Source organism: Dryobates pubescens, unplaced genomic scaffold (assembly GCF_014839835.1).
Source record: "Dryobates pubescens isolate bDryPub1 unplaced genomic scaffold, bDryPub1.pri scaffold_81_arrow_ctg1, whole genome shotgun sequence".
In the NCBI taxonomy this organism is placed as follows: domain Eukaryota; kingdom Metazoa; phylum Chordata; class Aves; order Piciformes; family Picidae; genus Dryobates; species Dryobates pubescens.
The window spans coordinates 27,235-42,313 of record NW_026530800.1 but is presented as its reverse complement, the minus strand read 5'-3'; positions in this window follow the sequence as shown (position 1 = coordinate 42,313).

Below are 15,079 nucleotides of genomic sequence, written 5' to 3'. Positions count from 1 at the left end.
TGCCCAGGAGAATTCTGTGGGGAGCAGTGCCAAAGGCTTTTGGAAAGTCTCGGGAGACACTGCCCACAGCCTTGCCCTCATCCAACAGTCACTCATCCTGTCAGAGAAGGAGATCAGGTGGGTCAGGCAGGCCCTGCCCTTCCTAAACCCATGCTGACTGGGCCTGATCCCCTGCCTGTCCTCTCCAGGACATGTAATGGTGCTGGAGATGCTCTGCTCCATGCCCTGCACTGCTACCCAGATCACACTGCCAGCTCTATAGTTCCCTGGATCCTCCTTTCTTCCTTTCTTGGAGCTGGGTGTCACATTTGCTCCTCTCCAATACCCTGGGACCTCTCCAATGAGCCAGGACTCCAGGTCAGTAATGGATAGTGGCTTGGCCACAGAGATGTTCAAGTCCCTTCCTCATCCTCATAGCCTCTGTTGGACTCTCTCCAGCAGATTTCTGTCTCTCTTGACCTGGGAATCCCCAAACTGCAGGGATCCAGTTTGGACAGGAGGGGCCCAGTCTGTACTGGGACAGGATTAGGGTTTCAGAGTCTCCTGTGACAAGGCCCAGTGTTACTGGCAGAGGCCATGGGGTCAACTATTACTGGGAGGTAGAATCATAGGCAGGTCTGAGGTCCACTCCAAAGGTCATCCAGTCCAACCCCCTGCAGGCAGAAAGGGACATCCTCAACTAGATCAGGTTGCCTACAGCCCTGTGCAGCCTCACTTTGAATTATCTGCAGGGATGGGACCTCAAACATCTCATTGGGCAACCTGTTGCAGTGTTTCATCACCCTCATGGTGCAGAACTTCTTCCTCACATCCACAGCCATTGCCTCTGGTCCTGTTGCTGCAAGACTTTGCAAAGAGTCTCTCTCCATTCACTACACTTCAGGCATTGGAAAGCAGCCCTGACCTGTCCCTGCCTGCAGTCCCAGCACTGCCACACAGCAGCACAGTGCCCAAGCTGCCAGAGCACTCAGGCCTTGCCCCAGCACAGAGGCTCAGCAGCAGAGCGTGGAAGGGAAGAAAGAGCAGCTGAGGAAAGCCCAAGCTCTGGGGCTCTCTGGCACTGCTGCTGTGCTGGGACTCTGCCCCTCCACCTCTGCACACAGGCACTGCCCTGCAGCTCCACAGAAGCCTTGGAGGAAGCAACTCAGAGAAACAACTCCCTGAAGGGTCCTTTATTGTGTTGAACACACAGGGAGCACAGCTCCTCATGTCTGCAGCCTCTGGGTCACAGCAGACAGGACAACACTGAACCAGAAATGGTCAGAAGAAAGACATTTGTGTGGCAACAACATTCTCACAAGGGGAACAGCCCCAGCAACAGCCAGAACTCAAGCAACCAGGCTGGGCCTGCACTGAGTGACATCAGAAGTGCTCTGCAGGAGAAGACAAAGAGTTTATTGCTTCTGAAAGCATCCAGGCATGAGTTGGCTCAGGGCAGCCTTGAGCTCCTGGTTCCTCAGGCTGTAGATGAGAGGATTCATTGCTGGAGGCACCACTGAGTACAGAACTGACACCACCAGGTCCAGGGATGGGGAGGAGATGGAGGAGGAGGGCTTCAGGTTTGCAAAGATGGCAGTGGTGACAAACAGGGAGACCACAGCCAGGTGAGGGAGGCAGGTGGCAAAGGCTTTGTGGCGTCCCTGCTGAGGGGATCCTCAGCACTGCCCTGAAGATCTGCACATAGGACACCACAATCAACACAAAACAGACAAAGACTAAACAGGCACTGGCCACAAGAAGCCAAAGTTCCCTGAGGTAGGATGTGGAGCAGGAGAGCTTGAGGATCTGGGGGATTTCACAGAAGAACTGCTCCAGAGCATTGCCCTGGCAGAGGGGGAGGGAAAATGTATTGGCTGTGTGCAGCAGAGCAGTGAGAAAGCCACAGGCCCAGGAGCTGCTGCCAGGTGGAGACAAACTCTGCTGCCCAGGAGGGTCTCATAGTGCAGGGGTCTGTAGATGGCAACATAGCGATCGTAGGACATGGTGGTGAGGAGAGAAAACTCTGCTGACATTAGGAATGCTATAAAGAATAGTTGGAGAACACATCCTGCATAGGAGATGTCCCTGGTGTCCCACAGGGAATTGGCCATGGACTTGGGGACTGTGGTGGAGATGGCACCCAGGTCAAGGAGGGCGAGGTTGAGGAGGAAGAAGTACATGGGGGTGTGGAGGTGGTGGTCCCAGGCTATGGTGCTGATGATGAGGCCATTGCCCAGCAGGGCAGCCAGGTAGATGGCCAGGAAGAGCCAGAAGTGCAGGAGCTGTAGCTGCCTTGTGCTTCTGAATGGCATCAGGAGGAAGTGGGTGATGGAGCTGCTGTTGGCCATCTGCAGCCCTTTGTGCACAGTGCAGTAGCCAAAAGGCAAAGGCAGTCACAAGTCAATGGAGCACAACCAAAGCCATTTCTAAGCCCCAGATACAGAGACTGAAGTTTTCTTTTGGAGGAGACCTCCCTCCAGCTCTGTTGCTGGACTCTTTTGTGCTGGCTGAGCCTGCAGGGAAGAGCAGAGACTCTTCCTGCTTCCTGCTGCTGAGTCAGTCCTGCTCTGCAGCAGGGGAGTGGTGGAGGCAGCAGCAAGGTCTGGTGTCCACATTAAGAGAAAAGAGTCCCAAAGCAGAAAGGCTTCTCAGCATCTCCCAGTGCTAAGGAGAGAGGGTAGAAAAAGGTAGTTCCTGAATGGTTTAGGCTTTTGTACTCCAGCTGCCCACATATCACCCCCAGAGTGTTCATGGCTGTCACAAGTTCCCATGCACAGCATTTCTGCTGCCCTCAGGGGGAGCAGAGAGAGCAGAAGCCTGCAAGGCAAGAGGCTGCCTGTGGCTCAGAGCAGAGTGAGGGGAGCTGCTCTGGCCCTGCTGCTACTTCCCCACTTCTCTGGGCTTGTCACCTGCTGAGCTGGAGGTGATCACACTCCCATGTGCCCCTGAAAAGCCACCAGGCCCTGCTGAGAGCAGAGGGATCCAGCAGAGACCACTCAGTGTCTCAGCCTCTCTCAAGGTCTCAGCACCACACTTCCAGCCCAGCACACTCAGGGCTCATTGCAACACCCAATGGCATTTCCTCTCCTGTGGCAGCTCTGCCTCTGCTGCAGCTCTGGCTGCAGAGGAGGTGCTTCACACCTTGGAGCCCATGACCCTGAGGCCAGAGGCTTTTCTGGGGAGGAAGAGGAGGCCAAGGGCCTTGCTCAGAGGAAGGGTCTGGCCTGGAGGGGATGAGATGGAGATGTCTGAATGCTCTCTCCCACAACATTGCTGGATTCAGTTTCCTCTTCTTCCCTGATCAGATCCCTGCTGCCTGGAGGTTCCCACCCTGGCAGGAGTGTGCTGGGTGATGGATTTGCCCTGCTCACAGAGCCCAGCCCAGCCCCTCTGCACTCACCTACAGAAACCTGCCTGTTTGCAGGGCACTGGCTGGAGGCATCCTGAGGAGTCCAGCCAGAGTGCTGTTGGTGCTATCCACAGGCAGAGGAGTGGCTGAAGTCTCTTTAGGAGGCTCCCAGCAGACCTCCTGACCACTCCAAGATACACCTCCCCAGTTTCAAGGACTTGTTCCAACTTGAATGGTCCTTTGCTACCTCTCTTTCACTCCCCACTTTCCCTTGTCCACAGAATAGGAAACTGCAAACACAGACTCAGGATCTCTTCTCTCTTTAGAACAGATCCTACCTTGTCCTTTGGAAGTTCCCTAGTGCTGAGCTGCAGCTGTGAGCAGCCCTGACCCACAGAGCAGCCTCTGCAGAGCAGAAGGACCCTGCCCTACCCTGCCCTGTTCTGCACTGCCAGGGGTGGCTCCTGCCACCCACAGGCAACATCAGCTGTGGCTGTGCCAGCTTTAGCAGATGCCTCCAGGAGCTACAGCTGCAGTGTCCTGCACCCACAGCCTCACCATGTCAGTGACTTCACTGACTTCTCCTCCAGTGAGCTCTCAGCATCTTCCCAGTCCTGGCCACCTCGAAGCTCTCTCTTCCTTCCTCATCTCCCTGAGATCCTCTGGCAGTGTCCTCAGCCCTGCTGTGCTGTGCAGAGGAGCTGCTCCTGGCCAGAGCTGTCTCTGCAACTCTGCCTGCTTGCCAGCAGCACCTTCCAGACCAGGAGCCAGCCCTGGCTCAGCACACCAGTACCAGTGAAAGGCATTTAAAGGAGCCCTCTGGTGGCTTTGGTGCCAAGTCCATGAACCTCAGAGACTGAGAAGCTGATGAAACCTCTCCAGAAGTCAAAGTCAGATTCAAACTCTGAAGTTTCTTCTACTCTTAATGGGTCCCAGTGAAGCATACTGGGGAAGGGTCCCCAGGGTCTGCTTAGAGCAGAAGGAGACAGTGGATGCAAGGGAAGCATCACTGGAGGCACTGAAGCATCTCCAGGCTGTGGTGAGAGCAGAGAACTGAGGCAGTGCTGACAGGTCAGGACAAGCAGCTAAAGGTGGCTCTGCTGCTGAGGAAACCTGGAGGGGTTTCATTGATCCAAAGGGCCAAGCCCTGAGCCCCAGCCGCTGGCAAGGCAGATCCTGTCCCTCACGTGTGGCTCAGGGCTCTGCTGGGGGCAGTGGGGAGTGAGGGTGAGCAGTGACCAGGGTGGGACCTTGACAGATTTTGCTGTGGTTTGCTGCTGAAAAGTAATGAACTGTACCTTTAAAAGTACTTTTCATGAGATGCTTTGTGCAATAAAAGCCTCTCCAATTAGCTGCAGAAACCTTGGCAAGAATTAGAGGTTCAGCAGTATTTAATGAGCACCATGGAGTATCTGGGGCTGATTACATCATCCTCAGGTACTGCCAGGAGACTCTGACAAGGTACTGCCAAGAAGCCTCTCAACAAGTCCAAGTCAGAAGCAAACTCCAAAGTACCTTGAAGCACTGATTGGCCTCACTGAGGCTTGTTACTGACAAAGGCTCCCCAGGGACTCCTTAGAGCAGCTTGTTAGAGGCCAGGATTGCAGGGAGACAAAGGCAAAGTACAGGGCAGAAAAACTTGCCTTTGGTCTAGGAAGCAGAAAGGCCAAGCCCTGACCACTGCCCTTGGACTAGAAGAACCTCAAAGCCTCAATGCAAAGATTTCTCCTCACAGGCCTTAGGGTAGAGGCAACTGCCAGAGCCAAGGAGCCCAAGACCTTGGTCCTGTTGGGCCACTGGCCTTGCCAGAGCCCTTGGCCATCCCTCCTGCAGCCTCTCCTAAACTGTCCCATGCCTGCAGCTCTTTCCCTTCAAGAGCTGGGATGAATGCACAAACAGTTTTTAGAAGATAAATTAAGTCTGCACAGCCTCTGAAGTGCAAACCCCTCCAAGAACAACCCTAGCAGACTGAACAGAAGATGAAGTTTCAGCAAGTGAGGCATATGCAAGATGCCATCTACCAGCACAGGGACAATAAACTACTGGCTAAAAGCAGCAAATAGAATCAGTAACTGTCTTAGAAATTGGTAGAAGTGTCACAGACTCACAGAAACATTCAGGTTGTGCAAGACTCTGAGGATCACCAAGTCCAACCCAGAACCCTGCTCTACAAGGGTCACCCATGAATCGTATATCCAAGCACCACATCCAAACCACCTTTAAATACAACCAGGGTTGGGGACTTCACCACCTCCCTGGGCAGCACATTCCAGTCCCTGACCACTCTTTCAGTGACAAAAAATATTTCATACTGTCCAGTCCAAGCCTCCCCTGCTGCAGCTTGAGGCTGTTCCCTCTTGTTCTACTGCTAATTACCTGTGAGAAGAGACCAACATCAAGGTTTCTCCACAATGTGCTTTCAGGCACCTGTAGAGAGCCACGAGGTCTTCCCTCAGCCTCCATCAGTCACTCTTCATCAGAATTTATTCTCCAGGCCCTTCCCCAGCTTCCCTGCCCTCTTCTGCACTGGCTCCAGCACCTCCACATCTCTCTTGGATTGAGGTGCCCAAAACTGGACACAGCACTTGAGCTGTGGCCTCACCAGAGCGGAGTACCAGGGGACATTCAGAATACAGTAAATCACATTATTCCTGAGATTCCACTCACAGCCTAAGACTACTATCCAGCAAGGATGTTTTAAACCAGGATGACACAGGGGTATCAGGCAATGCCTAACAGCCAATATATATCTGCACATCGGCCACAGCAACCCCATGCAGTGCTACAGGCTGGGGGCAGAGTGGCTGGAGAGTGGCCAGGCGGAGAGGGACCTGGGGGTACTCAGGTACTGCTTCTCAGTCTCTGAGGTTTTAGGCTGTGCCTTTAAGAAAGGGACAGTTGCTGGAACACTCTGGCTGAATGTTTTGAAAACATTCAGATATTCTAAACGAATTTCATTGGTAGATAGGTAGAATGCAACTTTAAGTTTTAGTTCAATTTGAATCTCAGGTAGTTCATTTCTGTTCTGTCTGTCTTTTCAGCCTGTCTGCTTCTGAGCAACAGCTGCTGGACGGAGTTAACCTTGAGTAACAGATAAGGAAAAAACCTAATTCTTGCATGCGCTTTGAGCTAACAGAACTTCCTCCTTAATAATTCCCTTTTCTCTCTCTCTAACCCTTTTTGGGGAAAAAGGGAGGTGGGGGGGGAGAGAGGGTACGGGGGGGGGACACCCTCCTCTGGCTGGAGGAGGGAGTTTTGTTCTGTATTACTTTCTTTGCTGTGTATTTCTGCATATATTGTAAATACTGTATATTGTGTATATATCCACCTGCATTTCATCCTGCTTGTAAATATAGCTTTAATTCATCTCTGCTTTTCTGACTGAGTTAGCCGTGGTTTCTTTGTGTGTGTGTGGGAGAACTGAACTTTCTCTCACCACCACATAATTTATTGGCCGCCCAGCTCGGGGCTTGTGGATAATTGCTGTCCAGAAGCAGGGCAAAAATTGCTTGACTGATTGTCTGCTCGAGTCAGTTGCAAACATGAAAGTGTTTTGGATTTTAGAGCATATAGTCTTCTCAATTTGTTCTGTCCTGATCTATAAGGATTTTCTAGGATTGATCTGTGATCGCTTAGGCAGGTACTTAATGTATAAATTATATTTATGGTTTAAGTATAAGATTCAGCTTCTCTGTGACCAGTGCCTGGGATTCTTTTGGCTTAATAGATACAGAAATATAACGTCTACCACTCTGCCAATCAAGATAAAGGAGTTTAAGATTCCAGTAGGTGAAAGAGTAATTTTAAGTGATGGCTGGGATCCAAAGGTGATTTATTTGATGTGTGTGAATGTGCTGCTGGTGATAGTGATTATGTACTTGTTATATGCACTGTACCGGGAAAAGAAGGTATCTAAGGTTTGTTTCGTTATTAAGCATAGACCAAAGAGAAGGAAGCATAGCGCTAATTTGACCCCAGAGATCTCTAGTGATGAGGAGAGTGGAGAATCTGTGTCAGTTAAAGATAAAGCTAAAAAGTCAATCTGGCAAGGCAGCTTTGAACGGCACTGTTGCTGATTCTGGCAAGCAGCCAGGGGCTGCAACAGCTCCAAACATGGCGGCTCCCACGTCCCTGGCTGCCACCATTAACGAGGCAAAGTCATTTCCTCCTTCTTCCATGGCAGGAGCGGAAGCATCCTCCAAAGCAGCTAATCTGTCTCAAAGCGTATCAGCTTCTGATAAGGCAGCTGTAAACCCAAACACAGCCCCAGTAAAGCAAGTAGCAGTTTTAACAACAAGGAGTGGTAAGCCTAAAGCTGATTCAGGAGCTGATGGGGGTGCACAGCAAGGTTCTTCTGCTGGGGAGGAAGAGAAAATTTGTCTTAAAAATATAGCTGAGTTATTGAGATCATCAGAGGATCAAGATGCAGCTCTTGGTAGAACAGCAGCTAGTGGTGGTGCTTCTCAGCTTAAAGGGATCCTTGAGAGAGTGACAGAAAGGTTGTTTGGACCACAAGTTGAGGAAGAGGAGGCCAAGGAAGAAGAACAAGATGATATATCTGACTGTTCTTCACCACGTGAGGAACTTAGAAATGTATGTAAGGATTACTTCAGAGCAGATAAGAAACCAGCTCTCACTTGGCTTGGTAGATGTTATGAAACAGGTGCTCCAGCTCTAATGGTTGGAGACAAGTCAGCAGCTCAGCTAGGAACTCTCTCAAAGGATAATGGAATAGATAGACATCTAGGCAAGGCTCTCGGTAAGGTTAATCTGTGGATACGCCTTCTAATGGCGGTTCTCATGAGATACCCTTCCCGAGATGATCTTCCATGGAATCCTAAGCCCTGGACTACCATAGATGAGGGAATTAAGCGTCTGAGAGAATTTGCTGTTAGAGAGATACTCTATGGTGAACATGAATCTCTGAATCCTGATGATGTTCCTGTAGGAAACGGTCTTGTTAAAAAGCTCATCAAGCTTGCTCCTTCTAATTATGCAAATATTCTGGCAAGCAGAATTGTAGCAAGAAATTATGGTGGAGCTCCTCCTACGGTTGGCCAATTCACTGATCAACTGAGACAATTGGATGATAGCATGACACGTGTTTCTTTGGTTTCAGCCATTGAAACTCTGTCTGGAAAACTGGAGAATTGCAAGAAAGAGCTGATGAATTTTAAAACACCATATCCCAATTGGCACCAAGAGATAATTCCAGTTCTTCTTCCAGGTGGACACAGGTTTCATCTGTGAGGAATAGACATCCTCCAAGGAGGTCATTCCAAAACAGATCAAACCAAAACAGACCACCAAGGCAATCACGTAGGACTATTTGGATAACTCTACGTGATCAGTTTGGTGAGAACATGAACAGGTGGGATGGTCAACCAACTTGAATTTTTTCAGGAGACTGAGGGAACTGCAAAGTGGCAGAACCCAGGGTAGCAATACCAGAAGGGTAGCTGTTACTTCCACAGTTCCCCAGGACAACTCTAGTAGCTCCAACAGTGGCTCCAGTTCTAACACTGCACAGTGTGCTCATTGCACCTGTGGGCATGTTCCCCATAACTAGGGGTGCCCTGCCTCCCGCCAGGGGGAGGAGAGGGATAATAGAGATAACAGAATCTATTGGGATGTGTACATCCAGTGGCCTGGCACTTCACACTTTCGGAAGTACAGGGCCTTGGTTGACACAGGAGCTCAGTGCACCATAATGCCATCAAATTATCAGGGATCAGAGTCTATAACTATTCTGGGAGTCACTGGTGGATCTCAAGAGTTAAGTAAGGTAGAGGTTAATATAAGTCTAACTGGTAAACAGTGGAGGAAGCATACAGTTGTGACCGGACCTGATGCACCTTGTATTTTGGGAATTGATTTTCTGAGAGAAGGGCGTTTCAAGGACCCTAAAGGTTACAAATGGGCTTTTGGAGTAGCTTCTGTAGAAATTGATGGACAAAAGCTGAAGCTGTCTGCTAGACCTGAACTTTCTGATGAATCTGCAGTTGTGGGACAACACAAGATTCAGGACATTAAATTGCCGGTTGCTTCTCGGACTGTGCATCACAGACAATACAGAACCAACCGTGACTCTTTGTTGCCCATTCAGAATCTGATTCGTCAGTTGGAGAGTCAGAAAGTCATCAGCAAAACTCATTCACCTTTCAACAGTCCAGTGTGGCCTGTGCGAAAGCCGAATGGAGACTGGCGTCTGACAGTGGACTACCGAGCCCTGAATGAAGTAACAGCGCCTGTGAGTGCAGCAGTACCAGACATGATGGAACTCCAGTATGAGCTGGAATCCAAAGAGGCCAAATGGTATGCTACCATAGACATTGCTAATGCCTTCTTCTCTATTCCCATAGCAGAGGAATGCAGGCCTCAGTTTGCTTTCACCTGGAGAGGAATCCAGTACACTTTCAACAGACTGCCAATGGGCTGGATCCACAGCTCCAGCATCTGTCATGCAGTAATCCACGATGCTCTGGAGGAAGGTGGTGCTCCAGAACACATCCAGTTCATCGGTGATATCATCGTCTGGGGTAAAACTGCTGAGGAAGTCATCGAGAAAGGTAACAAAATCATGGACATTCTTCTGAATGCAGGTTTTGCCATCAAGAGAGACAAGGTGAAAGGTCCTACCACAGAGATCCAGTTTCTGGGAGTGCAGTGGCAGGATGGACGCCGACACATTCCAGTGGATGTGGTAAATAGAGTCTCTACCATGGCAAATCCCACAAACAAGCAAGAAACTCTACGTTTCTTGGGGATAGTGGGATTTTGGAGACTGCACATTCCTGGATACAGTCAGATTGTGAAACCTCTGTATGATGTGACTCAAAAGAGGAATAGTTTCCACTGGGGACCTGAACAACAAGCAGCCTTTGACCAGATAAAGTAAGAGGTAGTACAAGCAGTGGGTCTGGGACCTGTCTGAGATGGTCCAGACATTAAGAACATTTTGTACATGGCTGCAGGTGACAATGGTCCAACCTGGTGCTTGTGGCAAAAAGCTCCAGGTGAGACACGTGGACAATCTCTTGGCTTCTGGAGTCGAGGTTATAGAGGTTCAGAGGTTAATTATATTCCAACAGAGAAAGAGATTCTAGGTGCCTATGAAGGAGTAAAAGCAGCTTCTGAAGTGATTGGAACTGAATCGCAACTTCTCTTAGCTCCCAGATTACCAGCTTTGAATTGGATGTTCAAAGGCAAAGGTTCCACACCACATCATGCCACAGATTCCACCTGGTCTAAGTGGATGGCTCTGATAACACAGAAAGCTCGAATGGGAAATCTTGAAAGACCTGGTCTGGTGGAGGTGATCTCAAGTTGGCCTGAAGATACCAACTGTGCTAAACCTCCAGAGGAGAGAGTAACTCGTGCTGAGGAAGCTCCTCCTTACAATGACCTTTCAGATGATGAAAAGAAGTATGCTTTGTTCACAGACGGTTCCTGTCGTCTCGTCGGGAACAAGCGAAGGTGGAAGTCTGCAGTGTGGAGTCCAACACGCCGAGTTGCAGAGGCGAAGGATGGAGAAGGAGAGTCCAGTCAGTTTGCAGAGGTAAAAGCTATCCAGCTAGCTCTCGACGTAGCTGAACATGAGAGATGGCCAAAGCTTTATCTCTACACCGACTCATGGATGGTAGCCAATGCTCTATGGGGTTGGCTAAAGAACTGGAAGAAGAATGGCTGGCAGAGGAAAGGAAAACCCATCTGGGCAGCTGAACTGTGGCAAGACATTGCCGATCGAGTCGAGAGAATTCCAGTGAAGGTGAGACACATTGATGCTCACATTCCTAAGAGCAAAGCTACTGAGGAACAGCAGCAGCAGGCAGATCTAGCTGCAAGAGTTTCCCAAGTAGACAAGGACTCTGAACTTGATCTCGACTGGAAACACCGAGGTGAGATATTCTTAGCTCGGTGGGCTCACGATTCCTCAGGACATCAAGGCAGAGATGCAACATACCAGTGGGCTCGTGACAGATCCATAGACATTTCCATGGATGCTATCACACAAGTCATCCATGACTGTGACATTTGTGCTGCTATTAAGCAGGCAAAGCGAATTAAGGCCTTGTGGTATGGTGACAGATGGTCCAAGTACAGGTATGGCGAAGCTTGGCAGATTGACTACATCACTCTACCACGTTCTCGTTCTGGTAAGCAATACGTGCTTACTATGGTAGAGGCAAACACTGGATGGCTGGAAACTTATGCAGTTCCACATGCAACTGCCCGCAACACCATTCTCGGTCTGGAGAGACAGATCCTGTGGAGACACGGAACTCCAGAGAGGATTGAGTCAGACAACAGAACTCAATTCAAGAACAACCTTGTAAAGAGCTGGGCAAAAGAGCACGGTATTGAGTGGATTTTCCATATTCCTTACTATGCACCAGCTGCAGGGAAGATTGAACGCTACAACGGCTTTTTGAAGACCACTCTCAAAGCCATGGGAGGTGGATCTTTGAAAAACTGAGAGAAACATTTAGCACAAGCAACCTGGCTGGTGAATAGTAGAGGTTCAGTGAACCGAGCTGGACCGGCACATTCAGATATGCTACAGAGAGTAGAAGGTGATAGAGTTCCTGTTGTTAGAGAAAAGAATCTGTTAGGTAAAACTGTTTGGGTATTTTCTCCCTCAGGAGAGGCTAAACCTGTCCGAGGGGTGGTTTCAGCAGAAGGTCTTGCCTTTCTTTCTCTCTCTAACCCCTTTTTGGGGAAAAAGGGACATGGGGGGGGGACAGAGGGGGTTACAGGGAGGGGATCCCTCCTTGGGGAAGGATTTTTGTTGTGTTATTTCTCTTTGCTGTATATTTCTGTGTATATATTGTAAATACCTGTATAGATTGTGTTATATATAACCTGCTTTCCATATATGCTTGTAAATATATAGCTTTGCTCCTCCGACTGGGTTAGCTGTGGTTTCTTACTCTGTGGAGGAGAGAGAGCTAGGCCCTCTCTCAACCTACCACAGAGGAACTGGGGAGATAGCAGAGGAGATCCAGCAGGATGGGGGCTGACATCTCTGTGGAGAGGCTGAGGGACCTGGGCTGCTTCAGCCTGCTGAATGGAGGCTCAGGGCACTGCCAGAGCAGTGTGCACATGGCTGAAGGGTGGTTTCAGAGAGGATGGAGCTCTTCTGGGGAGTGGGGAGACATCAAAACCTCCACAAAGTGCATCGTGGAAGGTTCAGAGTGGAAAGGAGTCCAAAGAAATGTCCCTCAAAGGGCAGAGCTGCTATGCATGAGGCCATCCAGAGGTGCCAGGAAATGGCAGGGATTGCTGAGACAGCTCAGGGAAGGGATGGAAATGGCAGGGGGAGAGCTGGCTGGGGAAGCAACTTTGGTGTCAGCAGCCTGAAGGGAAAGAGCTGCAGGTATGGGACAGTGGAGGAGAGGCTGCAGCAGGGATGGCCAAGGGCTCTGGCGAGCTTGAGAGGCCCAACAGGACCAAGGTCTTTGTCCCCTTGGCTCCGGCAGTTGCCTCTGCCACCAAGGCCTGTGAGGAGAAACTTGGCTTTGATGCTTTGAGGTTCTTCTAGCCCAAGGGCAGTGGTCAGGGCTTGGCCTTTCTGCTTCCTACACCAAAGGCAAGTTTTTCTGCCCTGCACTTTGCCTTTGTCTCCCTGCAATCCTGGCCTCTAACAAGCTGCTCTAATGAGTCCCTGGGGAGCCTTTGTCAGTAACAAGCCTCAGTGAGGCCAATCAGTGCTTCAAGGTACTTTGGAGTTTACTTCTGCCTTGGACTTGTTGGGAGGCTTCTTGGCAGTACCTTGGCAGAGTCTCCTGGCAGTACCTAAGGATGATGTAATCAGCCCCAAATACTCCATGGGGCTCATTAAATACTGCTGAACCTCTAATTCTTGCCAAGGTTTCTGCAGCTAATTGGAGAGGTTTTTATTGCTCAAAGCATCTCATAATTTTTTTTTAAAGGTACCTTTCATTCCTTTTCGGCAGGAGTTGTCTCTTTGCAAGCAAAGCACAGCAAAACCTTACAAGGTCCTACCGTGGTCACTGCTCATCCTCACTCCCCACTGCCCCCAGCAGAGCCCAGAGCCACAGGTGAGGGACAGGATCTGCCTTGCCAGGGGCTGGGAGTCAGGGCTTGGCCCTTTGGATCAATGAAACCCCTCCAGGTTTCCTCAGCAGCAGAGCCACCTTTGGCTGCTTGTCCTGACCTGGCAGCCCTGCCTCAGTTCTCTGCTCTCACCAGACCCTGAGGACACTTTCCCTGTAGTGTCCACCAGTGGAACCTATTAACACTACAAGATACTTCAGAGTTTGACTCTAACTTTAACTTCTGCAGAGGTTTCATCAGCTTCCTCTCACTCCCTGAGGTTTACCTGGCACCAAAGCCACCAGAGGGCTCCTTTAAATGCCTTGGGCTGATCATCTGCTGCTGAGCTGGGCCAGGCTCCTGGGCTGCAAGGAGCTCTGGCCAGGAGCAGCTCCACTACACAGCACAGCGGGGCTGAGGGCACTGCCAGGGCATCTCAGGGAGATGAAGAAGGCTGAAAGAGCTTCAAGGTGGCCAGGACTGGAAGGATGCTGTGAGCTCACTGGAGCAGAATTCAATGGAGCAGAAGTCACTGCAGTTGCTGACAGGGTGAGTCTAGGGTGCTCTTGAGCCTTTCCTGGAAGGGACAGCTCTAGGCAGGACAGATATAGGCTGGGGATGAGGGGAAGCTGCCAAGAAGCCCTGGGGCAGTCTGTGTTCAGGCTGCTCTCTCAGTACTTCTCTGCAGATGTCTCTGGGTGCTGCCTGCTGGGCAATGACTCTTTAGAACATCTCATCTCCAGGATCCCTGACTGCTCTGCCCATCCTACTGGGCTTGGAGCTGCCCCCAGCAAGGCCCAGATCTGCCACAGGGTGCTGGGCAGTACTGAGCCTTTCCTTGGGAGTTAGCACTCTGCTCCCAGAGTCCTTTGATTCTCTTCAGGAGAGGCTGTGTCCTGATCTGTCTCTCACAGCTGCACCTCTGGGCTGGGACAGAGAGGAGTTCACAGAGTTGTCCTTTGAAGCAGTGCTGCCCTGCTCTCCTCAGAGCACCTGAAGGATGGTCAAGGGCTCAGGTCCAGCCAACATGGATTTAGGAAGGGCAGGTCCTGCCTCTCCAACCTGATCTCCTTCTATGATCAGGTGACCCGTCTGGTGGATGTGGGGAGGCCTGTGGATGTAGTCTACCTGGACTTCAGCAAGGCCTTTGACACCATTCCCCACAGTAAACTGCTGGCTAAGCTGTCAGCTCGTGGTTTGGACCGCAACACTCTGTGCTGGGTTAGGAACTGGCTGGAGGGCCGAGCCCAGAGAGTGGTGGTGAATGGTGCCACATCCGGCTGGCGGCCAGTCACCAGTGGCGTCCCCCAGGGATCAGTGCTGGGCCCCATCCTCTTTAACATCTTCATTGATGATCTGGATGAGGGGGTTGAGTCAGTCATCAGCAAGTTTGCAGATGACACCAAGTTAGGAACAGATGTTGGTCAGTTAGAGGGTGGAAAGGGTCTGCAGAGGGACCTTGACCGACTGGACAGATGGGCAGAGTCCAATGGAATGGCATTTAATAAGTCCAAGTGCCGGGTGCTGCACTTTGGCCACGGCAACCCCATGCAGAGCTACAGGCTGGGGTCAGAGTGGCTGGAGAGCTGCCAAACAGAAAGGGACCTGGGGGTGCTGATTGACAGCTGCCTAAACATGAGCCAGCAGTGTGCCCAGGTGGCCAAGAGGGCCAATGGCATCCTGGCCTGTATTAGG